Here is a 14,768-nt window from a genome sequence, read left to right as displayed (position 1 = left end):
ACACCTATGTCTCCTGCACTGGCAGGCAGGTTCTTTACCACTGAGCCACCAGGGAAGCCGGTAGAAAGAAAGAAAGGTAGTGCTAAATCATGTCTGACTCTTGAAATCCCATGAACTGTAGCCTGCCATGCTCCTCTGTCCATGGGATTCTCCAGGCAAGAATACTGGAGTGGTTGCCATTTCCATCTCCAGGGGAACTTCCCAACCCAGGAACTGAACCCAGGTGTCTCCCGTATTGCAGGCAGATGCTTTACTGACTGAGCTATACAGTAAGCCCCAGGGAAGCCCATATGACCCCATTATTCCATGGAATTCCATCCCATGTTGCATACTTATGCTAAAAAAATTATCCCTACTCAATATAAAATTCAAATTTATGTAACTAAAAACTGTTGTCTAGACTCCAAGTATCCATTATACTTGACAGATAACCTTGAGCAGAAGAGTTTTTCCATCTATGATTAGAAACTAACCAGTCATTTTAGCATGTTATTTACTTTTGGAAAGACAGAACAAAAGTCCCTGTGCAGAGGTCATCACTTTCCAGCCTATTTAGTAAATAAATTGCCCATTCATCCTTTGGGTACAGAATATTTATGTTCAACTCTGTGCTTTTCATTTAAAAACATACATTCAATCTATTACATATATTTCATGCTTTATTTTGCTTATTTTAAATAGAATATATTCTTGAAAGGTCTTCCCTGGTGGCTCAGACCGTAAAGAATCTTCCTGCAATGCGGGAGACCTGGGTTCAATCCCTGGGTTGGGAAGATCCCCTGGAGGAGGGCATGGCAACCCATTCCAGTCTTCTTGCCTGGAGAGTCCATGGGATGACAAAGAGTCACAAATGACTGAGAGATTAAGTACATAAGCACAGAAAATATTCTTGAAGATGTTGTTTAATGAAAATTACCTATAAAAAAATTCAATTTCAGCTAGATGTCCTGTATTTTATCTGGGAAACCTTCTCATGGGGTAAAGATGAAATAAGCGTACTTTCCTAGTGTAATTACTAATGGTGAAAGTCGCTCAGTTGTGCCCTACTCTTTGCAACCCAATGGACTATACAGTCCCTGGAATTCTCCAGGCCAGAATACTGGAGTGGGTAGCCTTTCCCTTCTCCAGGGTATCTTCCCAACCCAGGGATCAAACCTAGGTCTCGGGCTTTGCCGGCGAATTCTTTGAAAGCTGAGTCACCAGGGAAGCCCAAGAATACTGGAGTGGTTAGCCTATCCCTTCTCCAGGGGATTTTGGTGACCCATGACTTGAACCAGGGTCTCCTGCATTGCAGGCAGATTCTTCACCAGCTGAGCTACCAGGGAAGACCCATTCTTTCACTCTCTAAAGTGTCTCGTGTGTGTTTAGTAGCTAAGTCGTGAGCAACTCTTTTGTGACCCCATGGACTATAGTCTGCCAGGCTCCTCTCTCCATGAGATTTTCCAGGGAAGAATATTGGAGTGGGTTGCCATTTCCTTCTTCAGGGGATCTTCCTGACCCAGGGATCGAAATCATGTCTTCTGCATTGCAGGCAGATTCTTTACCACTGAACCACCAGGGAAGCCTCCAAAGTGTCTTAGCTTGTAAAAATCAGCCTGTGGTCTGTCTAGGTAAAGGGCCTGAGAAGGTCTTGATGTATTTGAACAACTCTGTAGACCAAAGCATTTGGAAAACTCTTGTTGAAGGTTGAGGTTCCTGTGCTCTTAGCTTTTAAAGAGACAGATAAGCAGGTAAAGACTCAGGACGGTAACAGAAAAGCAAGGAGGTTAAAGATGGGCAGTGCCTAAGGGTCTTGTAAGAGTTAAACAGACTTACCAGATTTAGTCATCTTGAAAATTCTTTTCAATGTAGGATTAGACAAAAAAAAAAAATCCTCACATATCATGCCTAATTGCTCATGAATAAATCTTCAGGAGGCTTTCTTTGAATGGGACAAATTTGAGAAATGGAGGAGAATGTAAAAGTAATTGAAGTGTCTCAAACCAGCTGAGTCTTGGAGAGTTTGCCAAAATCTTGGTTGTGAAATTTTTAACCTTGCTTTTTTGGACTAATTGGTATGTTGATTATAATTTCCTATACAGTTTTTCCTTTAAATAGTGGAATCACTAAACGTGACACAATGACGTTTGCTAATAAATATAAATCTATAGACCCCTGACTCAGTTCTTAATCCCTGATATACTGACTGTTGCTGCTGCTGCTAAGTCGCTTCAGTCGTGTCCGACTCTCTGCGACCCCACAGATGGCAGTCCACCAGGCTCCCCCGTCCCTGGGATTCTCCAGGCAAGAACACTGAAGTGGGTTGTCATTTCCTTCTCCAATGCACGAAAGTGCAAAGTGAAAGTGAAGTCGCTGAGTCTTATCCGACTCTTAGCGACCCCATGGACTGCGGCCCACCAGGCTCCTCCTTCCATGGGATTTTCCAGGCAAACTACCAGTTCCCTAAAGCTGTTTTCTTAAAACCCCCAGATTTTTCCTAATTGTCAAGCTCAGCCGTAATTTCGCAGTCTTGTTGTTCTTTCTCCTCCTTTGACTTCTAGGACACTTGCTTACCTGGATTTCCTGTATTCCCAGTTTTTAGCTCCTCTTGCTTCATCTGGCTCCACATCACCTTCATTGAGATTAAATGCAGGTAATCCATAGGTTCTGTCCTGGCCTTTTTGTCTGTTTTCTTTTTCTATACCTTCCCTGTTCAATTTCCTGTTTTTTCATAGATTCAACTAATGTTTAACTGCTGGTGTGTTGGAGCCAACTTACGCAGCTCAGACCTGAATGTTAGCATCGTTTCCCAGTTGCACATGCAATGGCCTCATGTAGGGATAGAAAATCAGCAACCCCTCTCCCCATCCTATATCTGATTCTTCAATGCTTAATAGGACCCCACTGCCTATACCAAGTATTCAAACCTTTTTCACCCTGATTCCAACCTGTCCTGCCACCTGATCTTCCACCTTCTCCTTTGTATGTGTCTTTAACTCTAATCAAATAAGACCACACTGTGTCCTCTTAATGGCCATGAGCCATCCTATCCCTCTGCCTTAGTTCATGCTGTATTCCCCATGCCTCCTCCATGAAGGCTCCCATCCTGCCTCAGCCTTGCCTTCTGAACTTCTGGCCCAATTTGGGGGACCTCTTGTCTGACATTTTTCACATTCTAACTGACATCGTCATTATTTGTATAGTTATCTTTTCTCCTTTACAAATGTAAAAGTATATATCAAAACATGAGTCAAGGACTTTTCCTGGTGGTCCAGTGACTAAGGATCCACTTGCCAAAGTGGGGGACATGGATTTGACCCTTGATCTGGAAAGATCCCATATACCTCAGGGCAGCTATGCCCGTGCACCCCAACTATTGAGCCCATGCTCTAGAGCCTGTGTTCCACGAGAGAAGCCAGTGCAATGAGAATCCTGGGCACTGCAAACAAGAGTAGCCCCTACTCGCCCCAACTAGAGAAGCTCTGTGTACAGCAAGGAAGACCCAGTGCAGCCCAAAATAATTAATTAAAAAAAAGAGCCAAATCTTTTTTGTCTTTTTTTTAAAGCTAGTGTTGCTTCTGCTCTATCTAGCCCTCTAACTTAAATCAAATACAGTTTCTTCAACTACTGAATTCATTCAAATGGAAAAAAATTCATATCTTATAGAATATCTTTATAGGATAAGAAAATAATTTGGAGCAGAAGAATTGACTTTGAATCACTCTGATTGCATAAGTCTTTGAGAGAGATGCCAACATTTTCTACAGCTATGCCTTGGCTTTACTGAGAACCAAAGGTTTTGTTTTTTTAATGTCAATGGCAATAGAAGAATCCTTTTAAACTGCAAATAGAGAAAGCTATTACCTACTCATGGTAGATCATAGCTAACACATCACACTGAAATTGCTTCAACAAACATTGAGCTCCTCTTCTATGGAAGATGCAATATTATGTGTTACACCTCATAAAATACTTTGAATTGCCAGAAAATAGAAACCCGTCCTCAATTTTTGTGTGCTAATGGTGTTGAAAACAAAGAGGGTGATTCACATAGAGAAATCCATATTAAAATTTAAAATGCATTAAAATTAAATAAAGGGCATACTTCAAGAGCACATATAATTTACATTTGGGTAATAAGTGAATAGATACTTCCTTTTCAGAATTTTCCCTTGGTATTCCATGAGCAATGTCAACTATTGATGCCTTCAGCTTATAAATGTAGTGCAGTCATAGAAACAGAATTTTAAAATCCATTTGCCTGGCCTCATTCACTCCAGAAAAAAACGTCTCTATTTTATGTCTCTTTATCTACTTCCTGATAGCTTCTCTCATTTAATTTTACTGGTACCAATTGTGGGGTGTGTGTGTGTGTGTGTGTGCACGCGTGCATGCTAGGAAATGTAGAACAGACAGCAATGTTGTAATTCTTGAACTGTTACAGTCTCATATTACACACACACACAAGCATTGCATTAAGATAATGAACATTCCACAAAGTCAGTGAGAGTCAGTGTAATTGCATGGAAGTGGTGTATGAACATTGGAAGCCTAGAATTTCTTCCAAGCTGCTGTGTTCACACCATGTGAGTGGTTCTAAGTCTGGGCTCTATATTTTTGCAATCCTATTGGACTAGACTCTCGAACTACAACCTCGATACAGGTAGCAGGATGCAGGAGACGTGGCCTTCAGGGGAAATTTACTCTGCAGTTTCTCAGCAGGGCTGGACTCTGCTCAGTAATTATCCTTGCTCAGGGGAAATCTAGGTTCTTGACATTTTTCCAAGAAAGGGCAGTGGGTGGAGCAACCAACCTCTACAGCCCCCAGAGTTACGTAGTGACTTGGAGAAGGGAATGGCAACCCACTCCAGTTCTCTTGCCTGGAAAATCCCATGGACGGAGGAGCCTAGTGGGATACAGTCCATGGGGTCGCAAAGAGTCAGACACGACTAAGCAACTTCACTTTCACTTTTCACCTTTGGAATTGCTGAAGTGTGCCTAGCTTGCTTGGGGAAAAAATATCAACCCTGACATGAGTCCCTCCAAACAGTAGTAGGACAGCCGTTTCCGAATCTTAGCCATTTCAGGCCTGCCTCCTTTACCACTGACCTAAAAGAACTTTCAGATCTGCCTTGGGAAGACAGTTATTCTAATGTCAGAGTCACCCCTACATAACCCCTTTATGCAGCTATAAAAAGACACCTTTCTGGGCAGACGTAGCCTCAAGTCAAGGTACAGGACCCATGACCATGGTGCTAGATAGGTTCCCATCACCCCACACTACCCTCCCGATGGGTGCCCTATGCAGAGCACAGTCTACATATACAATAGCTCTGCCTTTCACTATTCTTTTGCTGTTGTCACTTCAAATGTTATGAACAGAACATCAACCATCAGGTATTTCAAGCTTAAAATTTACAATATTCAGCAGCATCTTGATGACATGCCATTAGGTGAGACCTGCTGATAATAAGCCCCCTGATACAGCACTGGCTTCCCACTTTGCCATATCCTGTCTGATTCAGACATGTCATTACCAAGGTTATAAGCAGATGTATCAAAGATAAAGCCTTACTGTAAGATGAATCTTGCTGTGGTTTGTCTATAAGACATGCCATTAAATTTCCCTGCATTACTGAATTATTTTGTCTGTCTTAGATGACTTCATATTGCAATCTCTATCTGTTCTAATCATCAGGTCATTGAATAACCTTGCAAAAGAATTTTCAATGTACTCCAACATAATTCTAGAGAATTTCCCTTGAGGTCCCTGGTGGTTATAAGAAGAAAAAAGTTAACACCATGCTAGGAATACATTCCTTTTCAGCAAAGCCACTAACATAAACCCCTGCCTCTTTAAAAAACTATTTTATTTTAGAGCATTAACAAGGCTCTATTGTTAGAGTATTAGACATTAACTAATCTCTAATTATATTAGAGATTATATACTCAATTATATTAGAGTATTAGAGATTAACAGTGTGTAAGTTTCAGGTTACTGCAAGGTGATTCAGTTATAAAAGTATCTATTCTTTTTCAAATTCTTTTACCATTTAGGTTATTACAGATACTGAGAACCATTCCCTGTGCTATACAGTAGGTCTTTGTTGGTTATTTCTTTTAAATAGAGTAGTGGATACACTCCCTTTTATCTATGAGAGAAGAGTCCTTTGTAGGGCCTACCTTGAAGGCACAAGACCCAGAGTTCATCTCCTTGAGGCAGGGGACCTCCTCACGCGAGAATAAAAAGAGCACAAATATCTTGCTCCTGACTTGAGAGGGTTAAACAAGCAGCAGAGAAGTGAAAATAGATACGTAAGACCCCTGCCACCTCTGGGCTGCCCCTCAGCACTATACCTGGGGCAGCATAGGTCTTCCCTGGATACTTGACGTTGGGGGAGGAGGGAGACGATTATTACACAGTGATCTATGACGTATATCACCATACAAGCACTCTGGACCTTCAGACGTGGAAGGTCACTCCCGAGTTTTTGCTCAAGTTCAGTCCACTCCTTTAAATGCCCTGATGCCTGACACCATTTTACAAATTCCCAAAGGGGTTCTATTTTTCTACACATTTGACACAGTGGAAATGCCTGTGATTGTATGTGCCTCATTTACAGAAGCATATCCTGACAGGCTTTTTTTTGAAAAAAAAAAAATTAATAGCTATTTAATTTACCAAGAATGTTGCTATGATTAAGGACATGTTGGTTCCAATGGATTAGGGCAGCTCATCACATTTTACAAACTGCCAACGTGTAGTGACACTTTCCTCCTGAGGATGAGTTTCATCAAATTCAAGTGCTGGTTTCTGGTTTATAATCCAATCCATTTCACTGACTCACAGAGGGTGGAGTAAAATGACACAGTTCTTTGGTCCTTCAGTCAGTTTTTCATATTACTGCATGATTACACATTTATCTTTTTACCATGAGAGGTGATATGTACAACAGTGTCGGTAATTACCACCCTGCCTCTGACTTTCATGTATTCTAGAACTGCCCTCAGATAAACATGTTGGATCAGAGGAAACAAATAAAACATAAGACTGTCATTAAACCAAGGAGAGTTAGAAGGATGAGGAGGGAGAAAATACCACAGCTGTGCCAACTAGAAGGCTGTCCAAAAGGAGACTCCAGCAACTCTTCATCCCCAGGTACATTACGTACTGGCTACAATTACTGCCTTCATAAAGGGATGCAAAGCACTGGCCAGACACAGCCTTAACAAAGCATGCATTGTACACACAAGGACATAGACATATAAATACGGAAAACCAAGTGCTCTCATTGTTGAAAGAAGAAATTAACTCGTTTGTGCAAACAAGTTTCAGAACTGGTTAATTAGATTCAAACTTTAGTCTCTCCCCTCTCCCGCACCCTGATTTTGCCTGGAATCAGTGATTTCCTATATTTTGGACCTAAAAGGCTCATACAGCTGTTGAAGTATGTTCAGGGAGGAAATCCAGAGAGCTCGGGGGTTGTGTGACAGCTGGGAATTCTATAAAGATGTACAGTGACATTAAATCGTAAACTTTCTGTAGTACATTTGTGGTTGTTGTTGGTTTGGGTTTGATTTTTCTTCTAGTTTTATTGAGATATAATTGACACACAATACTGTTTAAATTGGGGGCTTCTCTGGTGTTTCAGTGATGAAGAATCCACGTGCAATGCAGGAGATGCAGGGGACATGGGTTCTATCCCTGGGTCAGGGATGGAATAGATCCCCTGAAGGAGAGCATGGCAACCCACTCCACTATTCTTGCCTGCAGAATCCCATGGACAGAGGAATCTGGCATGCTACAATCCACTGGGTCCCAAAGAGCTGGACACTACTGAACACACACGCACACACACACACACACTGTTTAAATTTAAGGTGTTCAAGGTACAGTTTGGCTAAAAAAAAAAAAAAAAAAGTGTAAAGCATAATCCCCTGAAGGAGAAAATGGCAACCGATTCCAGTATTCTTGCCTAGGAAATTCCATGGACAGAGAAGCCTGGCAGGCTATAGTCCAAGGGGTCGTAAGAGTCGGAGGTGAGTGGGGACATGAGCACGTTCAGCATAATAATTTGACTTGTATCATGAAACGATGAACACAAGAAGTTTAATGAACATCCCTCATTTCATATAGAAGCAAACTTTTTAAAAAACAGGAAAAAAATTTTCTTTGTAATGAGAACTCTTGAGATTTACTCTTTCAACACTATATATATACACACACACACATAGACGCATGTATATAATGTACTGCAATGTTAGTTATATTTATCCTGTTTTACATTACATTCCTGTGTGCACGCTAAGTTGCTCTAGTTGTGTCTGACTCTTTGCGACCCTATGGGCTGTAGCCTACCAGATTCCTCTGTCCTTGGAATTCTCCAGGCAAGAATACTGGAGTGGGTTGCCACGACCCAGAGCTGAAACCAGTGTCTGGCTCCTGCATTGGCAGGCAGGTTCTTTACCACTGTGCCACGCCTAGTTCTTGCTTATACCTGGAAGCTTGCACCTTTTGACTACTTCCATCCAATTACCTCTCCCCCAACTTCCATCTGTAGTGCCTTTTGTATTTAACCTATGTTCGTTTCTAGTTAAGCCCATTTAAAATAGAAACAGTTCGATTTTGAATAGATTGCTGATTTAATGTTTGGACATGTGTATAAACCGAGTATAGTCAGTTGTGGAGTGTCTGTGTCAATAAAGGACAATGATAGCGTAATGACAGAAAATGAACGCATTCCAAGGCTCCTGTATATACCTCCTTGAAAAGTGTTTCTGTGTTCATGGTTAACTGTGTGCTTAGTCGCTCAGTCATGTCCAAACTCTTCGCGACCTCACAGACTGTAGTCCACCAGGTTGCTCTGTCCATGGGGATTCTCCAGGGAAGAATACTGGAGTGGGTTGCCATGCCCTCCTCCAGGGGATATTCCCAATCTAGGGATCAAACCCAGGTCTCCTGCATGGCAGGCGGATTCTTTACCAGCTGAGCTACCGGGGAAGCCCTGTTATGTCTGAATTCTGGGCATTTGAAATAATTCAAACAAAATGAGAAAGCTCCAGTTCTGACAAAGGTGGTGGGCCAGCCATCTTCCCATTCCAGGGACCGCACACCTCCTTCCTGCCCCTCGCGCCCTACAAGAAGCTGGCCATAGGTGTGGCATGTACAAAAAGCAAATATGAACATAGCTGTGGACAAATGACTTGCAGACAATTACAACTTGATCGCTGCCATTGATATGTATAAAAAGAATTACAAGAACATTCTCTTCAGAGGCAAAGTCCCACTCTTATTTTGTCTCTTTCATGCTGGTAGTGGGACATCACGTAGTGGCACCTGCTCTGCTGTGTCTGACTCTTTGCGACCCCACGGACTGTAGCCTGCCAGGCTTCTCTGTCCATGAAATTCTCCAGGCGAGAATACTGGAGTGGGTTGTCATTCCCTTCTCCAGGGGATTTCCTGACCCAGGAATCAAATCCTGTCTCCTGCATCTCCTGCATTGGCAGGCATATTCTTTACCAGTGAGCCACCTGAGAAGCCCTGTAGAAGGAAGGTACTATAGCTTCTGCCATGACTTTCTCCCACGTTAGTTATTCTAACTTAAGGTCTCTTGCTGACATTCACCTGAAAAGCGACAGAATGCCAAAGACACGTCTGACATATTTATGTTGCATGTTGATTTTCCTTAATCCCAAAGGAGGTTCCTTCAGTAATTTAAACCCAATAAGTGAAATGATATTAAGTACAAATCCAATCATCCTGTCTCTTGGTGCAAAACAGCATTTCTCAAATCCTTTCATGCAGAGTACTAGTTCTAAAAGATGTTAACAGATCCACCATGAAGTCAAGTATTTCAAACCAAGTAAGTTATGAAGCATTTCCTTCTGGATGACCCTCTTGAAATTTCTTGATGAACTCATAACAAAGGCTCATGAAAGTACTGTTATAAAGAAATTTCTTCTTTGTTGAACCCATGGTTTTCCAAACTTCTTTGAGAATAAAACTGTTTTTGGGAAACACTTACAAGCATCTTGTAGAACAAAAGTAAACAAAACACATGTTTAGAAAGTACTACTGTTTAAAAAACAACAGGAGTGAAGTAACTATTATATGGATGTAAAGGAACAAAATCCATACAAAAACAGAATGTTTTAATAATATGCTAGTATTTTGTGGTAAAAAATTTTTTACAAGTCACTTCCTAATCCTGGGATTAAACCTGCATCTCCTGCATTGCAGGCTAATTCTTTACCACTGAGCCCCCAGGGAAGTCCCTAAAAGAGTGAATTTGTGAATCGTACTATGTTATAGTTTTAAATTAAAATGGAATATACAAGTGTATCTTCATGTACTTAATAGGCTGCCCATTTACTCTTTTCTTAGAATGATAATATGATAACAATAGTTTTCTTTTTTAAATATCATTTGGATTTACCATAATGAGTACAAACTATTCAAAACTTCAGAAATTACAGTGCTGAATTTAGTTTGTGAAGCCATGAATTCCATTTCAGGCCAAGATTTTTCCCATTGATTTTCATTCTGTGACCTTTTAAAAATAGCTGAGATTGGAAAAAAAAAAATTCACTTTCTTCTCAAGACTGAAATGTAGGTGTTTCACAAGCATATATTCCTATAATCTTTTGGACTTTGAAATTTTCACAGATTCTCTGCCATGGAATCACCTTTACTTCATTTAGAAAAGGAGTCCCCAGTCCACAGGCCGCAGACGGACAGAGGTCCATGGCCTGTTAGGAAACAGACTGCCCAGCAGGAGGTGAGTGGTGAGTGAGAGAAGCTTTATCTGTGTTTCCAGCTGCTCCCCAAAACTTGCATTACTGCCTGGGCTCCACCTCCTGTCAGACCAATGGCAGCATTAGATTCTCATGGGAGCTCAAACCCTACTTTGAGCTGCACGTGTGAGGGATCTAGGTTTCAAGCTCCTTATGAGAATCATCCTAAAACTATGCCCACTGCCTCAGTCCATGGAAAAATATATCTCCCACAAAACTGGTCCCTGGAGCGGGACTGCTGACTTCAAATAAACATGTCTAAGTAGTCCATTTGTAGCTCTTATCAGGAGAAACTAAGGGTCTATACCCTTGAAACACAACACCATGGATGCCCATGACAAAACGCTGGACAGTTAGGGGGTTTGGGCATGTGCATGCATGCATGTATAGTTGCTTAGTTGTGTCGGACTCTGCAACCTGTGGATTGTAGCCCACGAGGCTTCTCTGTCCATGGAATTTTCCAGGTAAGAATACTGGAATGTGTTGCCATGTCCTTCTCCAGGGGATCTTCTCGACTCAGGGATCAAACCTACCTCCTGCATTAGGAGGCAGATTCTTTACCACTGCACCAACTGGGGTGGGCATGTACACATTGCTGCATTTAAAATGGATAACCAAAAAGGACCTATAGTGTAGCACATAAAATTCTTCTCAACGTTATGTGGTAGCCTGGATGGGAGGGGAGTTTGGGGGAGAATGGATATATGTATATGCATGTCTGAATAAAATAAAATATAAATAAAAAGTTAAAAAAAAAGTTGGATCCTCGTTTACTTTTATCCTGATCATGGAAACTTGCTTTTTCAGGATGAGTCCATCTCACCTCCTCAGTCCTGGTTTATTACACCCATGTGGGGAGAGAACTCGGCTTCTCTTTGCTATGTATTCCTGGTCCCGAGCCCTGGCCTGGGTTCCTCTGATCCTCTCTATCCTTCAGGGACCCAACCCTGGGCTCAGACATCCACTGTCAGCACTGTTCATATGAGTCCTCTCACAGCTCATTCTCCTCCAGCCAGAGCTTCTGTCTCATTCAACCTCTTGTACCTACAGTGTCTAGAATAACAAGTACAGCAGTAAATTAGTAATATTAACAAGTCAATTTTAAAGAAGCACTGACTTTTTAAAGTGGTGGATAAAACAAAAATAGGAGGGGCTACAGCCTAAGGCAGGGGGAGGATATCTAGTCTTATCTGTCAACTCCTTTAATCTTCCTGAGAACGACTGATGTATCATAAATGTATATTTTAATTTGTCTTTCCATAGCAACCGTCTCTTATTTGGCATCTTCCCACCATGACACATTTTGCCTGGAGATTTTGGTAAAATTATCCAACAGAGGAGGACTCAACTCAATTTCCCCTTTCTTAATTCTCTTTCTTACTACTTCTATTAGAGCTTCTCCCTGGCCAAAGGGTTCGTATGCTTTGCCTACTCTTCTGGCATTCAAAGTAGGCCTGGGAAACCCTGGGAGACAGGAGTTGAGATTCTTTTGGGGAGTCCATGAGGTCAAAATTATTTCCATCATATTAAGATGATTTTTCTCTTACATGTGTGCTTTTATAAGTGCACACATTTATATCAGTAGAAACCTCTGATAGTAAGAACCAGTTATCCAGGTTCAATTAATGGAAGTTGCCAGGCAAAGTGCTACATAATTTCATACATACAAATATTTAATTGTTACTGCAATCCTAGGAGTGAGATACTGTGTCAGCTCTGCCAATGAGTACATTGAGTTTCAGAGAGGTGAATTTGCACATCTATAGCCTGCACAGCCCAATACTCCCCACAGCCAGAATTTGAATCTAGATTTATCTCCAGTGGATGGACCTCTGCAACTCTAACATTTTGCCTGAATAATTCTATTATTCTCCTTGTAAGAAACAGCTAGGGGCTTCCTTGGTGGCTCATTGGTAAAAAATCTACCTGCCAGTGCAGGAGACGTGGGTTCAATTCCTGATCCAGGAAGATCCCACAAGCCACGGAGAGGCAACTGAGCCCGTGCACCACAATTACTGACTCTGTGCTCTAAAACCCGAGAGCTGCAACTGCTGAGCCCATGTGCCACAACTGCTGAAGCCTGCATGCCCTAGAGCCCGTGCTCTGCAACAAGGAAGCCCCAGCACTATAACTAGTGAGCAGCTCCAACTTGCCACAACTAGAGAAAAGCCCACCCAGCACAGCCAAAAAATAAATTAGTTACAAAAAGTAGGCAGGGCTGTGTTCCAATAAAAGTTGAAAAGTAAAAAAAGAAGAGAGAAAGGGCTAGCACTTACACAAACAACTTTCTCTGTAGATTGTGTGATAATGAGATTTGCATCTTTCCGGATAGATAATTGAACATGATGCTGTATATGACTGTCTGTAGATGTGATAATTTTCCACTAATTCTCATGTGAGCCATCAATTAGAATACTATCTTCTTTTGATCAGAAGGATTTTTTTTTGAAAGTCAGGATCTTCAAGACTGAGTGTTCTCAAAAATATGAGCTCTCTTCTGTGATGCAGCTTATTTGGCATGATATGCACAAATGGGGGATGTCTTTGAGTTTTGTTTTACATGATCTGTCTTTGACATTTTAAGAAAGACTGGCAGGACTGTCATTTCCTATTACACTTGTAAATGCAACCAGAGAACATTGAACAATGGGCCACCCAAAAAATAAATAAAATTTCAAAAGTGCTTCCTGAGCATCTCAGTAAGATCAAAGAGGTCAGTGGCATTTTTGCTGGGCTTGTGTTTTATGAAATCAGAGTACTTTTGTCTTATTGATCATTTATCTGGACCTGCCAATCAGCCAATATGGGTCGGGTGTCACCAAGGTCCAAAAAAAGCAGTTACTGATTACATGGCACCAACCAACTGATAAAATCTATTCCATATGCTCAGTTGCCTGACTGCAGTGGATGTTACAGTTGAACATATTGGTTTGCTCATTAGCCATTTAATTAGTTTTTTCTGCATGTGTAATTATTCTCTTATTGTGGTCATGATGAAGGCAAATGTTCTTTGACCATTGCCTCTGCTGACAATAAAATCTGCTGTATAGATGTTTTTAGTTGGGCATTATACCTGTCTTCTATGACATGATTCCCTTTAACAATAAACATGTAGAAAAGGCTTTCGATCGTATTAAAAGTTGCTAATTTGAAAATCTGTCTCCTAAAAAAATGTGCATTACAGAGTGCAAATGACTCTGACTCCATTTGAATAACTCCCTCTATGGCCTTCATAAGAAAATTCACTGGGGCCCATTGTTTGGGATATTATTGATTTAACATTCATTAAGGGACTCATAAAAGTGTACTTCCTGCCTGGTCAGGGCATAGTGTTTAAGCTGTAAATATGGCAATACGGGTGTAAATATTGGCTTAAAACTCTTCTTTGAGTCATTTATTTCCTTTACCTTATTGTCTCTAAGTCACATTCTCCTCTGTTTGGCCTGGCCCTTTCCCAGTCTCCAAATGTGCTATCTGAATTCCCAGTGACTGTTTTGTTGGGATACTTCCCGAAAGAGTTCAGGGGGCACCGAAATAGGGTAATTTTTGTTCTCACTCTGTTCCAGACACTCCGTAGTGGCTGAGCACGAAGACGGCACTCCACTGGGATGACCTTTGATTCTTGGCAGAGGACATATATTTCACTGAGGGAATTCACTCTGCTTGAGGAGTCTCTAGTGTTTGTCGATATTTCTGTGGAAACAAACATGTGGAGGGTCTTTGTGGAACAGTCCAGAAATAATCGAAGAAGCCAGGAGACCCCCTACCTCCCTCCACAAAAAAAATGTCAGGCTACGCTTTCTTTTCAGGACTCGTTAACTGATGCCCTTGTGTCAATAACTGTTATTTCCCAGCACTTTCTCTTTTCCCTTTTACTGAGAAAGATACAAAAGTCAACTGAATCAAGACATAAATTCATTTTTACAGCTGAATAAGCTTTGTCTTTGGTTGTTTTAAAAGTGAAATAAATGGGAAAATATTTGTTAGAGAATAAT

The sequence above is a fragment of the Bos mutus genome, chromosome 12 (genome assembly GCF_027580195.1).
Source record: "Bos mutus isolate GX-2022 chromosome 12, NWIPB_WYAK_1.1, whole genome shotgun sequence".
In the NCBI taxonomy this organism is placed as follows: Eukaryota; Metazoa; Chordata; class Mammalia; order Artiodactyla; family Bovidae; genus Bos; species Bos mutus.
Note: the sequence above shows the minus strand (reverse complement) of the source record.